We start from the raw sequence: 15470 nt of genomic DNA on the forward strand, positions 1-15470 counted from the left end.
AAGTGCCTTCTGTTGGCTGACTGGCACCAGGCCAGGTGCTGGTGCTCAAACCTTAAGTGAGACTGTCTCTCACAGAGCTTCTGTTTCTAGCCGGGAAGACACAGCACGTGTGAACAGACAGGTAAAACAGAGATGGGGGCGGCTGCCATGAAGAAAACATGGGGAGGGGTGTGGAATCACAGAATAGGGAGGTGATGCAGGACATGTGGCAGGTAGCCTGCTTCAGGGGCTATAGGTTCTGGACCCAGGGGCGGGGGGCACATCTGAGCAATTCTCTGACACCTGCTGGGAGTCCTACAACTCAGCTCAGTTCTAACACTACCTACCTGAGGACAGTGGCAGATCCCACAGGTTAGGGACTCCGTCCCACAAGACTGCCACCCTTCCCCTTCAGACACCAAACACAAGTCCAGGTTGTCACCTGTGCTTCTGACTGACTGGCTATAGATCAGAGGTTCCCACGACCCCTCTTTGGATTTGATTAATTTGCTAGAGCAGCTCATAGAACTCAGAGAGGCATTTTATTGCCTAGATTACCAGTTTATTATAAAAGGATATACAGTCAGATGGAAGAGGTGCATAGAGCAAGGGGTGGGGACAGGACACGGAGCTTCCATGCTCTCTGAGTGTGCCTCTTCCCAAACCTCCATGTGTTCACCAACTCAGGAGCTCTCTGAACCCATCCTTTTGTGTTTTTATGGAGGCTTCATCACATAGGCATGGATGATGAAATCATTGGCCATTCATTGGCAATGATTTGACCTCCAATCTTCCTCCTCTCCTCGCAGGTTGGCAGGTGGGGACTGAAGGTTCTAACCACCTAATCTCATGGGGCAGCCAGCCCCACCCTTAAGTGCTTTCCAAAAGTCACCTCAGTAACATAACAAAAGACAGCTTTGTGGCTCTTATCACAGGGACAAAGACCAAAGGCCAATTTCTTATTATAAATCATAAATCATAGTATCATAGGGTGACATTAAGCCAAAACCTAAAAGATTAAGAACCAATCAGCCAAAGGGTGGGGACAGTGTGTTGAAAAGCTTGGCTCCACTCTACCGGAAAAGGGCTTGGCTTGTTTGAAAGAAATGGGCCCAGTGTGGTTGGACTTAGGGCACAAGGCAACGAGTGATGTGAAATGAGGCCAAACGTCAGGCTGGTCCCAGGTAGGGCCAGGATACCCGGGTAGTTTTTACCCCAAGGGCAGTGGGCCAGAGAAGGACATATGAAGGTGGACTGTCCACTGGAAGAGGCCTGTGGCCGTTGCTCTCTCTGGCTCGGGGGTCCTCAGAGCAGCTAACCCTCATGTTTTGGGAGCTGGTTTGCTTTGGCGGTGGCTGCTTGCAGGAAGGGCAAGTTGGCAACAACCCCTCAGAAACAGACCCCAGAGCCGGCCTCACCTCTTCTCTGAGGCCTCGTCTCTGAGGACAGGTTGGATTTTTCACTTGCATTTCCTGACATGCTAGTTTCAGTAGCCTCTGACACCCTTTCAAATGCTGGGTTTGTATGATGAGACAATGCTGGGTTTGTGTGATTCCACTCAGAGTGTCAGAGAGGAAGTAATAAGGAAATTAACTACCTTAGCTTAAACCTCTAATTGCTTCTGGGAAGACAGAGAACATGGAAAATACCCATATGTAGGAGCGTTTCAGTTCTTAAGGTGAATGAAAGACACTATTTCACTAAGGTGGTAATAAACACGACTAGAAAAAAAAATCTCCCTTCCAGACAGAAGGAAGAGAAATCGAATGAGGTTGTCACAGTCCTTCCTTTTGTTGCCACAGTGGCGTCGGCAGGCCTCGGGCGGAAAGGGCTCCACTGATGTTCTCACTCTCACAACCAAGCTGTAGCTGCTAAGGGAGGTGGTGCAGGCCGGGGAGGGCAGGGCACAGGGGAGAGGCTTTTGTGGCTGGACCAGGAGGCGTCTCAGTGCGTGACAAACCCTGCTGCTTCTCCAGCCCCTGCTGCTGCCTCGGCCAGCAGGCACATCCCTGTGCTTCCTGCTCCGTGTGGTCCTGGCTGCATCTGGGGGCCCTGCTGCCCTTTCCTAGGCCAGGGGAGGTGGGGGGTGGGGGCTGCCCTGGGTCTGCCCATCCTGAGCCCCAGGGGGGCCAGATCCCTGCTGCGCTTCCCATGCAGACTGTGAACATCCCTCTAGCGGAGGCTACACACACAAGGTGTGTGGGGAAGGAGAGATGTTTATCCGGCAAGTAGAACTCACGCCCTGTCCTCAGGCTGCACTGGCTCTGGCACACCATGACTTAATACCCTTTTTAACAAATTTCGTCACTAGCTCATGAGCACCAGCCTTATTACCTTGCTTGGTCTTAAAAAAAAAATCTCTGTGTTGGCTGTAAAGTATTTTAAATATACCTCCAGGAGGTGCAGTGGGAAGACTGGGTAAAAGAAGGTTGGCAAAATGTTGAACCCAAGTCATGGGTGCACGGGGGTTCATTATCCTCACTGAAAACACTTCATATAAGAAGTTAAGATAAATTAAAACAAATAAAATAAAATAAATTAAAATAAACACATTACCACTACATTTTGTCTCTGTTCAGTTTTCATTATCGGAAGTGGTCCCATGTCCCTGATAAGCTCTGAGGGCAAAGCTTGACATTTTTGCTGAGAGACACGAGGGAGAAGTTCCTGGAAGGCTGATGAGTGTCACGGGATGTGTTCTAGCAGCGTGGTCTTCATTTGGTCACCCATCCTGCTCTCTCCCCAAAGACTTGGTGCCCCTGTGGACATCCCCCAGATGGCGCAGGGCTGGCGGGAACCTCTGGGAACAAGTCTACTGGGGGCTATGGCTGTGCTGAGTGCCCCACGGGGAAGACCCTCTCTCCTCGTCCTGTCCTCCACATGATGAAATTCCTCCTCGAAGCCTTCCCTGACCATCCCGACTGAAAGTGGGTGTTTTGTCCCCTTTGTACCTCCCTCACGACACTGGTTTCTGTCTATCTGGTGTCGGAATTAACTGTGTTCCTTGGTGTGTAGTGCAGTTCTCTGTGGGGCAGCTGTGGTCTCCCACGAACTTGGGGCTCCAGCTCCAGAATGCTGTCACCTCTGGGTCCCCTTGCCCACGGGGCTTTTCTGACACTATAGGTTGGAGGGCTGGGCGGCATCATTTAAAGGGCAGGAGAGACTTGTTGCCGAAAAATTGGCCTCTGCATCCCAAAAAGTGAATTCAAACTCAGAGGCAGAGTTTGGGAGCAAAGAGAGCTGCTTTATTGCTTCACCCGGCAAAAGGCAGTCAGAGCAGATTAATGCCTTGGAAACTGTGACTCCATCTTGGGGTTGAGGCTTGGTGATTATATAGGCAAACTGGAGAGTTATCAGTGCTAACAAACAATGGAATTTTTTACGAAAGTTTATTTTGTGTCACGGGAAATTCTGGCGGTCCTGTTACAAGCTTTTTAGGGTAGGGCGTAAATCATAGGGTTGGGGTTGCTGAGCACATAATCATTCAAGCAGGTTCAACAATAGGAGTAGCAAGGAGTGTAACGGGTTAGTCGGTTAGAAAGAACTCCAAGAAAACAAATCAGTCAGACCCAGTGAGCTCTGTATGTAAGCTGCCTTAGCATCAGGGAGGCCATTTTGAGTACTAATCTTGGCCCTGCCCTGGCAGGACCTTAGGCAAGTCTCCTCCTGAACCTCACTTGTCTGAGGTCAGGGTGCAGAACTGGTGTCACCCTCCAGCTGGAAAAGCCCCGATTCTAATTGGCTGGGGTGTTTCCCAGGCCTGACCGCTGGGCTCACTGCGCTGTGGCTGGAGTCCAGCTGCCCCTCTACATGGCAGAAAAGTGTGATATGTGCCAGAGAGGGGAGGGCCCCTCCTCAGAGGCCCTCACATCCCTGCCTGCCCGTGACACTAATTACCAGAGACACATCTGAACACTTCTGTGGCACAGAGCTCTGCGGCAGCCCGAGTCCAGCTCGTCCCCAGCAATGGGCTGTTAGAACCCTGCACCTGTCGGCAGAGGGAAAAGGCAGACGGGTCCTCCTCCACCAGTGGTCTCTCCGCGGCAGAGAGGTCAGACGTGTTTTCTACATTTTTATTCTCTGAGATGGTCTCAGCACATCCTTGGAGGAAGGCCCAGGGAACAATACTGGCAAAGGTGTCACTTCCAAACGCTCTTTCTGCCTTTCCCCAGGGCAGAGGAATTAAATGACATTGCTTTATTCAAGGAACTATTTCAAGAGCTTTCTTTGTCTCTAGAAACAGTGGGGGATGGGAAGAAGAAAAACTCTCCTCCCCTGGTGGCCTGTCTGCTTGCCCTTCGAGCAGCTTAGGAGTGCTGGAACCTAAAGCTTTCCTCAGACTGCTCCAGAGATTGCAGGACAGACACACTGTTATTTTGTGTAAGAAATTAGACATTTAACCTGTGACACATGTTTTGTCATCACTTGGAATTTTTCTTGTGCACACACTGGGAAGAGTTCTTACATTATTGAAAAGAGACTTATTTACACATAGATAGTTTTCATCCTGGATTATTTTCACACACAATAAATAGGAATATATGAGCAAAATAAGTTGGTTAAAATATTTCTCAAAATTCTGCACATCTGAAATTTTTGAGTTACGTTTCGATGGAGACTTTGATGTCTATGCTTTTTCTGCACATTCTCGTCCTAGACGCTGGGAAGAGCCCCAGGGATGCAGCATGTCTGAGATTTTCTTTCAAGCTGGGACACCCTTTCTGCAAGTTTTGATGTCTATACACAGGCAGCCACAACTGTGCCACAACTCTGCCTGGCCTGAGGTGGTGGTGAAGCCACATCCCCATTTCAGAGAAATTAAAACAAAAAAGAACTGAATTTTAGAGATGAAAGAACATGGTAACAGAACATGCTGGAGGCAGGAGCAAGGGCAGTGGGTGGATGACTGTTGCTGTGAATTCCAAGGAGGGGAGATGGTGTAGGTCGGGAAGGCTTCATGGAGGAGGTGGGCCTGGAGCTGCTGGAGGGGAAGAGGCCGGGGTGTTTTAGGTAGGAGCTCTGGCAAGGTGATGGGGCTGGCTGCCTAGAGGAGGGTGAGAGGAGTGGGAACCCAAGGGAGTGGAGTTATTCTGAGCGGCAGTGAGAACCATTCAGTTTCTACTCAGGCAGGGCTAAGTGGAAAAGCCTTTTTAGGAAGAACATTCTGGGGTATGGAGAGAGACTTCGTCCAGGGCAATGGTCAGGAGGCTATGGAGGGAGCTGCAGGTGAGGAAGCAGAAGCTGGGGAGGGAGGTGGGAGGTGGCAGTGGGCAGAAGGCTGGGAGCGCGGGACTGCGCAGGTCAGAGTCAGACTCCTGAAGCTTTTGTCTTGCTGTGTGGCCTCCTCTGCCCCAGAGGTTGTCAAAAGCTCAGACCCTTGTCCTCTGCTCACCCTGTGGTCCTAGGATCCAGCCCCGGGACCACTGTCCCTTCCAGCACTCAAAGCATCAGAGCTGGTTCCGTGCCCTCCATACACAGGACAGGACGTTGCCCGGATGAGTCCAGGCTTTCCCGACATGAAAGACTGATGCAGGTTAAGGGGAAAATCTTTCTTTCATCCTATGAGGCCAGGATACTGCCTCCTTCTAGAGTAGCACTTGGCGGTTGTTTCGGTGACGGCAGCGATGAAACAGCGAGGCTTATTCACACTGTGCTCTCCCCGCCCTCCCCAGGGAGAGGGTCTGCATCGCCCAGTGACTCCTTCCCCTCAGGGGGACCAAGATAGCTTCCTGGCACCACCTGCATCACCCGTGGGCTACCAGGCTAGGAGACAGCGAGATAGGAAAATTGAGGAAGCTCCCGGAGTGCCCGGTGTCCGGAGAGGCTCTAGTTTAACAGAATGGAGACCACTTGGAGGGTGACGGGGCAGTGAGCCCGCTCAGCGCCCTTACCAGCCCTGACAGTGGCCCTCCCTTCCAGATCCAGGCCCTCTGAGGGCTCCGTGCCAGCCTCAGAAGTCCTTCTCTGCAACGACTAGATGGAAGCCATTACGCTTGGGTTTGTTATGACTGAAGACAGATTTAATTCACCCCAGAGGTGAGAGCTGAGTGTGCTGATTAGCTGTGCCATCCTGCCATCCTTCCTACAGAGCAGAGTGGCTGATGGGCGTGTTAACTGCTTAATTTTTAGATGGAGTTTAAAATAAACATTTCTTTAAGTTTTGAAGGCTTAATGAATCATAAGATCATTCTAAATTACATGCCACTATAATACTCAATTCCCACACATTCCCTCTCCCACTCCCACCACTTCCACATCATGCTGGGATTTCTTAACTCTTAGTTGTGAGGACTCGAGTTCACTGATGATGGGAGGTAGTAGGGATTTGCTGAGAACCGACTCCTCCAAGGAAGGTATGTGCCAGATGCACGTGCCACACGTGTGCCTGTGTGCGTGTGAGGGCGCAGCGTGGGGAGTGGTGTCCTCGCGTGCACCACATGGCCTGTCTAGTAAGTGGAGGCGTCAGAGCTGAGCCTTCCAGCTCCACCAGTGGGCCAGGCCCTGGGGGCACACGAGGGTGTTTGCATACCCGGACCCAGTGTGAAATGCAAACCAGTGGCATGATGCCTGGTGGTAAAACTGGCCTTGAAAAATCCTTAAACTCCCACCCAGTAGAGCCTGTGGGGGTTTGTGTGTGTAGTACTGGGGGGTAGTTCCCCTGCACCCTGCGCTGAGGGAACCCAGCAAAGTCCCGCTGCTGCAGTGTGGCCGTGCCCCCTTGTGAGGCCAGATAGCTCCAAGGGGGCAGGGAGATGGCTCTTCACCCTGCAGGGTTTACCCCGTTCAGTTTGAATAATAAGGCCCTGAATGTAAAGTTCTGAAAATAGGCTTGCTTCTTGGTGTCAGGTTCAGATAAGACACTGGGATGGCTTCTTCTACACTGAGTTAGGGTCTATGGTGAGAGCAGTGCGCTGCACTGTACAGCATGCAACGCGACATCAGCCCGCAGACACCACTTAGCTAGAAACCATTATTACTGTGGGACAGTAAAATGTACTGCCCCGACGACTGCTGCATGGAGTGTCAGAATGACAACGACTTCAGAAATGCAGGAAGGGAATGGAAAGGAGGTTTTTGGCAGAGGCAAGACCCAAACTCAGGCCTCCTGGCTCCTGCCACACCACCAAGCTGCCTCCTCCACACACCATCTGCTGTCACTGTCCTCAGCTGGTTAGGTGGACATTCCCCACCTTGTTATGGACACATTAAAACAACTGTTCAGTGTTGGCACACACTGCGGGGGTTGTTTTGATCTTGAGAGGTGGCAGCTTGCTAAGGTCCCGACCCTACACTTATCTTTGCCAATTTCCCGACCCTACACTTATCATCTAATTTACTTATTCATTCTATTGTTACTTTACTAATTACATAAACTTACAAATTTATTATATGTATTGTTATCTCCCCTGCAATTGTGTAAATGCCATGAGGGCAGGATTCTTTGTTTATTTTGTTCACTGGTATAACCCAAGCCCCTAGAAACAGTGCTGGCAAATAGTAGGTGTTCAAGTAAACATTTGTTGAAGGAAGTGAAGTGAATAGTACACACACACACACATACACACAGGATGGGGAAGGGTTGGCTTTAGAAGAGCAAGACAAAAATCTATCAGTTTTGTAAGGCCCAGCAACCGCTGGCTCCAGAGACAGGTATGATGTGACCCAGGTTCAAATCCCAGCTCTACTACTTGTAAATTTCTTCTTATTCCGATTCTGAAGATGAGGAAACTGAGAGACTAATAATAATATCAACCTCATAGGCTTGTTGTAAGAATGAAATGAAACAATGCACATGAAGCATGTACCGAATGCTTCCTATGTTCCATTACTGTTTAAGCAGTTTGTATATAACCTTATTTGATCCTCACAAAGACCCTGAGGCAGGCATGAGTATTCCCATTTTCAGAGGTGAGAAGACTGAGGCACAGAGACGTTGAGTGATTTGTGAAGGTCACACAGCTCGTCTGTGGCTTCAAACCCAGGCAGTCTAGTTTCAGAGTCTTCACTCTTGTTCAGCTGGGAAATCTCACCGACAAGAACGCAACCAATTCCCAAATCCAGGTGCTTTTTTGAGCCTCCTTGTCTTTCCAGGAAGCCTTTTGCCATGCTGTTTTCCTGCCACATGGCCTCAATGTCAATATCATCTGCTATATTTGTATGTTGCAAATGCTGATTGCCTTTTTATTCAATCGGGTGCCATGTGCACAATTCTTAAAAGAAGGCCTTGAATATTCATAAGGAATATGTTTTTATTAACATCACGGTTGCTTTGTCTGACACTGCTGTTCTCTACAATGGTCAACATTAGCTACTGATTTTGTCAGCTGCTATTTGGTCTCAAAGTCTTAAGAAAATTCTATGCTCTGAATGAACGGCTGCAATGATAGTGCTCTACATTTATTTTGTTGGGATTGATGTCTCTAACATCTGTATGGTGGGAGAGTGGATAGCAGACCCACGATCCTAATGTCTTAGGAGCATTCTATCTAAACGAATATTGCATTTTCCAATTTCATGGGTGTTTCCTGTGGATCCTTACTTGTTTTGCATTTCTATGACTTTTCTGAGTTTCATCTCATGAAAAGGGGGCATGTCACTTCAGATGAATACACATGTACACAGAATCATATGTGGGGTTAAACTGACAGCTCAAGCCTATATGATCAGGAAAGATTTCTTTGTGGAGGCCTTTGAATTGAAGAGAGGGGGACAAATTGTATGAGAAGAGGGGGAGGCTATTTTTACATGCATGCGATGAGATGAAAAAGCCATCACAGGGGACAGTAAGAAGGAGTTAGGCTAGAACAGAAAGAGTACGAGATGGGAGCCTGAGGTAGGAAGGTGCCTGAACTTGAGGGAGTCAGGAGGCAATTCAGTGCTTATCTAAGTGTTCACTTGCTCTACTGAGCCTAAGAGGTGCACATCCCAGGGAGCTATCCAACCTCCCAAGCCTCAGTTCTCCCATTGGTTCTGACTTGGAAGGGGTGAGACGTGCAGCGGAATTGGCTGTAATGACTCAGCAAGGCTGGGTGGGTGTTGCTCTGCTGCTGTGTTCTGTGGGTGTGCAGTGCATCTTAAGTTTTCTACCACTCAGCTCAGCGGTTCTCAAGGCCCCCAAAATCCAGAACTGGAAGTTGATCTATACTGAGGGTGTGAGCTCTGTCCTGGGGTGGCTTTCATTGAGTTTCTGGTCATGAGTCAATGTCTCTGCAGCCTTTGGGGGTGCTCTGGATAGCTGGAATTGCAGTTGACGAGGTCTCCAACCACCTCGTTAGCTTTCTCTGTCTCTTCTCCCATCCATGTTGGCCTTTAGCCAAAACCACCCAAGCCTTCCTTCCAATCTTCCATCAGACTTCCTGTCTGTGACCCCTGCCACTTTGTCCAGTGCTGCTCGCTCTGTCTGCAGAGCTGGTGGAAGGCATGGACCTCGGAGGCAGGGCCTTATCTCACCCAAGGGAAGGCAGGGTGCCTTCCTCCTATTCATTATTTTGCCTTCTCCAGCCTCCTCTAGTTCTGCAAGCTAGCAAGTCAAGCTGGTTAAAATCAGTGTGCACTGATACCAGTGCCATGGGCCTGCTTGTCACCCTCCTTCAGCTTTCCAGGCCCTTAGAATCAGACCCAATTCAGTTACCTTGGTCCCCAGCCCTTGACGATCTGCTCCTGTCTGCCTCTCCTCCCCCTTCTCGTCATACCCCTTCACACTCACCACCGTCTTGGCTGCTTCCAAACCTCCTTAGACTTGCTGAGGTCCCTCCTGCCTGCACCCTTGCTGTTCCCTCCCCAACTTTTTGCCTGGGTGTTTCCTTCTCATTTTCCTTTCCAGGGAGGGACTTCAGGGAAAGCTTTTCTGAACAAGGACTGCTAATATATTCTTTTCCATCAGGTCTTTACAAATAAACACCCCCTCAAAAAAAATCATAGTTTTTAATTTGTTCAGCACCAACCTTTCTGGCTGTCTGTAAGTTCCACGAGAGCAGGGATGATACCTTTAGCTCTTCACTGTACTCTCCCAAGCCTAGGGCTGCCAGGAGCCCACATGGTGCAAAGTGGAACCTTTCTCATGGTGCTTGATCTACCTACTGGAAAATTGTTTTAGCACATTGATTTTGTTAGGACAAGGCACACTGTTACCATCTTCTAGAAAACAATCATAATAAATATACTATTCTGTGCTATTTATGATGTGACCAGTGTCCCCTTAGATATGGTGTCCTTGTACAGTGTGCAAATTGTGCAACTGTACCTGACGACACTCCCCATCACCTGCCACAGGGCCTGGAACATGATAAATGCTTGTTGAATGAATTAACTAGTTAATGGGAAAGTTGCTCTGAAATCAGGGTAAGATCAATGGATTCAGAAGATGGCCAGCTGTTCAGCCTGAGCACAGACTGGCAGCCCCAACTATAGTAACAAAAGACTGTTGGTTTAAGCAACTGACTTTTGAGGTGATTGGTTATGTAGTATTTTCCAAGCAACAGCTGATACAAAATACAAAAAAGAATGGGCTGACCAGTTAGCACTCCACAGAGAACCTGCCACCTCTCTCAGGCTGAAATAATGGGCGGTCTTGTCAACAGCTGACAATCCAGGGATTAGACTGAAAATGCAACTGCTTCCTCAGGGACATCACAGCAGGAAAAAATGGAAAAGATTCTGTCTTCGAGTGTGATTCCCTTGATTATGGGTGTGTTCGTGGTTTCCCTGAGGGCAGAGCTGAGGCAAGGACTTGGGTATGGTTGGTTTCTCTGGATTTGATCCCAGGAAGCTGGAGTGAGGGAGCAGAGAGACTGACACTTTTCCTACAAAGTATCTGTATTTTCCAGGGATCAAACAGCACCCATGAGCAACCGCTGACAGCTTTAAACCCAGGGAGTCCACCGTTAAGTCTAACCTGGGCAAGTCTGCTATTTCTGGAGTGCCCCCTCCCCTCACCTGTTTAATCAACACACCACCAGCCAGAGGAATGGGTACAGCCCTTTCACCCCCTCTTATGATTTGTTACCTGTCTAATGCAGTGGGGAGCCCAGGGCTCAGGACTCTGAGGGCTGGGCAGGCAGGGGTCACTGGTCCTCCTCCCAGCTGATGACCCATCGTCCCAGAACTGATCCTCACTCTCCACTCTTCCCTGAGCCCCAGCCTTGTCTCCAATCTGGACTCAGTTGACCTTGTGGGATGCTTCTTTCTGGGGCCCTGAGGGCCTTTTCTTACTCACAGTTTCAGTTAGGACCATCTTAAACCCCTAGGTGTCCTCAGCCTGTCAGAGCTCTGAATGGAGGACGAGTCTTCCTGATTTTCCTCTCCTTGACTCTTTTGCAGATTTGCCTTCCCCCTCCCCAGGCCCCTTTCCCTGGAGGTGATGTGCCACCGAATGTCCTGTCACCCCTCCCCTCAGGGGCCTCACCTCCCCTTGAATGCAGAAGGGACACTCAAGGGACTCTTCTCAGAAACAGAAAGACAGTTTTTCATCCTAGCCTGAGAAGCTGGCTGGTAGCTTTTCCTGAAAACAAACACAACTATTTTTCATTCCATCAAATTAATGTATTTGTGTTCTTCTTAAGCTTGTGTTTGAACTCAGGGCCCTGAGGTGAGAAGAAATTGGAAAGCTGAGGTCTGTGCTGCTCTGACACATTGTGGGTCCACTTGGTGAGAATGGACCTTTTCACTAATTTTCCTGTCACCTTCCCAGGCTGGGGCCTCACTCATTTTGGACATGTGGTGACCACACATGCACACACACCACCCACCCCCAATGCTGTCCCTGGGCTCTGAATTCCAAACAGTCCCCACTCCACTGAGCTGGTTTTAAAAGCAGGATAAAGATCAGGCTAGTGGAGGAGGAAGGGGAGGTATGGTTGGAGGACTGTAGAGCTGTAAACCTGCAGGCATCTGGGGCTGATTTAAGACCATTCTAATTTAAGCAGCTGTCTTGGCACAGCTGGCTGCCCTGGTGTCCACCAGCCATTGAGCAAAGAATACATTTAACACAATTTATTCAGGCAATGCCACAAAAGGTTCTAACCAAAATATGGCCTTGGAGGTGGCAATAGTGAATGCAGCTTTTGACATCTGGAAGCCTCCATTCAAACAAAAAGGGAACAGAACCAGGCCTTGTCAGGGCTGTGACAACCACAGAACAAAAAGGAGGCCCCACTGAACAAACAAAGCAGGCTCTGGTCACCATAACACCTACCACAGTCCCAGTCAAAGGGATAACAGCCAACACACATGGAAGAAAGACATGTCAACCATCCATACTAAGAACAGACCTGTGACAAAATTATTAGGGGTGCCCAGTCTACACAGGAACACTCTTTTAAATTTTTTTAAATCATTTTTTTTTAGTTTTATTTCCACATCCTCTTAAAAAAAAAAACCCTTCAAAACCACAGTAGATAACTGATACTCCATAATCCACAGTGCCAGAGAGATATAACTAAAATGAAGATGCAGAGGAACTACTCCCAATTAAAAGAACAAGAGAAATCCCCTGAAAGAATGACCAGTGAAATAGACCATGGTAGTCTACTAGACCATGACTTCAAAAAGGGAGGGATCAAAGCACTGAAGGAATGCAAAGAGACTATGAATAGAGACAGAGAATATTTTAAAAAGGAAATTGAAACTATAAAGAAGAGCCAATTAAAAACAGAAAACTCAATGGCAGAGATAAGAGCTGAGCTAAAGGCAGTCAAAAGCAGACTAGACATTGTAGAGGAATGAAAAAGTGACTTAGAAGACAGGATAACAGAAGTCAACCAATAAGAACGGCAGACAGAAAAGCAAGTAAAAACCAATGAAAGCAATATGATAGACCTATGGGATAGTACAAAGCATGCCAACCTACATATAACAGGGGTCCCAGAAGAAGAAGGAGCAAAGGGGATTGAAAAGGTATTTGAAGAAATCATGACTGAAAACTTTCCACACCTAAAGAAGGAAACAGATATCCAAGTACAGGAAGCACAGAGGGTCCCCAACAAGAAGAACCCAAATAGACCTACACCAAGACATATTATAATCAAGATGGCCAAGGTTAAAGATAAAGACATGATTCTAAAGGCAGCAAGAGAAAAACAAAGAGTTAGTTACAAGGGAACCCTCATAAGGCTTTCAGATGATGTCTCTACAGAAACATTGCTGGCCAGAGGGAGTGGCAAGATATATTCAAAGTCCTGAACAAGAAAAAGCTGCAACCTAGGATACTTTATCCAGCAAGGCTTTTAGGGCAGAAAGAGAGACAAAGAACTTCACAGATAAGCAAAAACTAAAAGAATTCAGCAATACTAAACCTATGCTAAAAGGAATATTGAAAGGTATACTCTAAACAGAAAAGAAACAGGATGGTATAGAAATGAGAAAACAATAATTGGAAATTCAGTAACTACAATGAGTTGCAAAAGAATAAACATGAAGATGTAAAAGAGGACACCAAAATCATTAATGGTGGGAGAAGGGAGCAAGAAAATACAGATTTCTTTTTCTTTTTTTTTCATTCTTTTTAGTATATGTTTGAGCTTATACGACTATCAGTTTAAAGCAAACAGATATAGTAATGGGTTAATATACTTGAAAAACAGGGTAATCACAAGTCAAAAGCATACAATAGAGTCACAAAACCCCCCAAAAAAAACCAAGCTAATACAAAAGAAAATTATTAAACCACAAAAAAGAAAAAGAAAGGAACAAAGAAGAAATGCCAAATCAAAAGGAAAACTAAGTTCAAAATGGTAATAAACACATATCTATCAATAATTACTGTAAATGTCAATGGACTAAATTCTCCAATCAAAAGACATAGAGTGGCAGACTGGATAATAAACCAAGAACCTACAATATGCTGCATACAAGATACCCACTTTGGAGTGAAGGACACATAGATTGAAAGTGAGAGGATGGAAGAAAATATTTCATGCAAATGGAAATGACAAGAAAGCAGGAGTAGCAATACTGATTTCAGACAAAATAAACTTTAAAACAAAGGCCATAAAGAAAGATAAAGAAGGACAATATATAATGATCAAAGGAGCAATATGAGATGAGGATGTTATACCTGTTAACATATATGAACCCAATATAGGAGCATCTAAGTACATAAAGCAAATACTAACAGATATAAAGGGGAGAAATTGATGGGAACACAATCATTGTAGGAGACTTTAACACCCCATTAACATCACTGAACAGATCTTCCACACAGAAAATCAATAAGGCAACAGAGATATAAATGACACAATAGAACAGTTGGACTTGGTTGATATTTTTAGTACATTACATCCCCCCAAAATAGAATATACATTTTTTTCAAGTGTGCATGAACCATTCTCTAGGACAGATCATGTATTTGGGCACAAAAGAAGCCTCAACATATTTAAGAGGACAGAAATTATTTCAAGCATCTTTTCTGACCACAATGCCATGAAATTAGAAATCAACCACAGAAAAACAAATGAGAAAAAAAAAATGACAGCATGGAGATTAAACATCATGCTACTGAAAAACCAATGGGTCAATGATGAAGTCAAAGAAGAAATTAAAAAAATACTTTGAGACAAATGACAATGAAAATACAACCACACAAAATCTATGGGATACAGCAAAAGCAGTCCTAAGAGGGAAGTTCATAGCAATACAGGACTTCCTCAAAAAAGAACAAACTCAAATAAACAACCTAACTTATCACCTAAAATAATTAGAAAAAGAAGAGCAAACAAAACCAAAAGTCTGCAGAAGGAAGGAAATAATAAAGATCAGGGAGGAAATAAATGAAATAGAGATTAAAAAATTAATAGAAAAATATCAATAAAACCAAGAGCTGATTTTTTGAAAGGGGAAAAAAATTGACAAACCTCTGGCCAGGCTCACAAGAAGAAAAGAGAGAGAACACATACGCATACACACAAAAGCAAAGTAAGAAAGGAAAATGGAGAAATTACAACCAATACCACAGAAATACAAAAAAATAAGATAATATTATGAACAACAATATGGAAACAAATTGGGCAATCTAGAAAAAACGGACACTTTTCTGGAAACATACAGTCCACTAAGACTGAATCAAGAAGAAACAGACCACTTGAACAGACCAATCACTAGAAATGAAATAAAAAACCTCCCTACAAGCAAAAGTCCAGGACTGGATGGCTTCGCTGGGGAATTCTACCAAACATACAAAGAAGAACTCATACTGATCCTCATCAAACTCTTCCAAAAGATTGAAAAGAAAGAGTACTCCCAAACTCATTCTATGAAGCCACCATCACCCTGATACCAAAACCTGGCAAAGACACTACCAAAAAAGAAAATTATAGGCCAATATCACTGATGAACATAGATGCAAAAATCCTCAACAAAATATTAGCAAACAGAATCCAGCAGCACATAAAAAAGATCATACACCATGATCAAGTTGGATTCATCCCAGGGGCACAAGGATAGCTCAACAACAAATCAATCAATGTGATATACCACATCCATAAAAGAATGGACAA

The sequence above is a fragment of the Camelus bactrianus genome, chromosome 9 (assembly GCF_048773025.1).
Source record: "Camelus bactrianus isolate YW-2024 breed Bactrian camel chromosome 9, ASM4877302v1, whole genome shotgun sequence".
In the NCBI taxonomy this organism is placed as follows: domain Eukaryota; kingdom Metazoa; phylum Chordata; class Mammalia; order Artiodactyla; family Camelidae; genus Camelus; species Camelus bactrianus.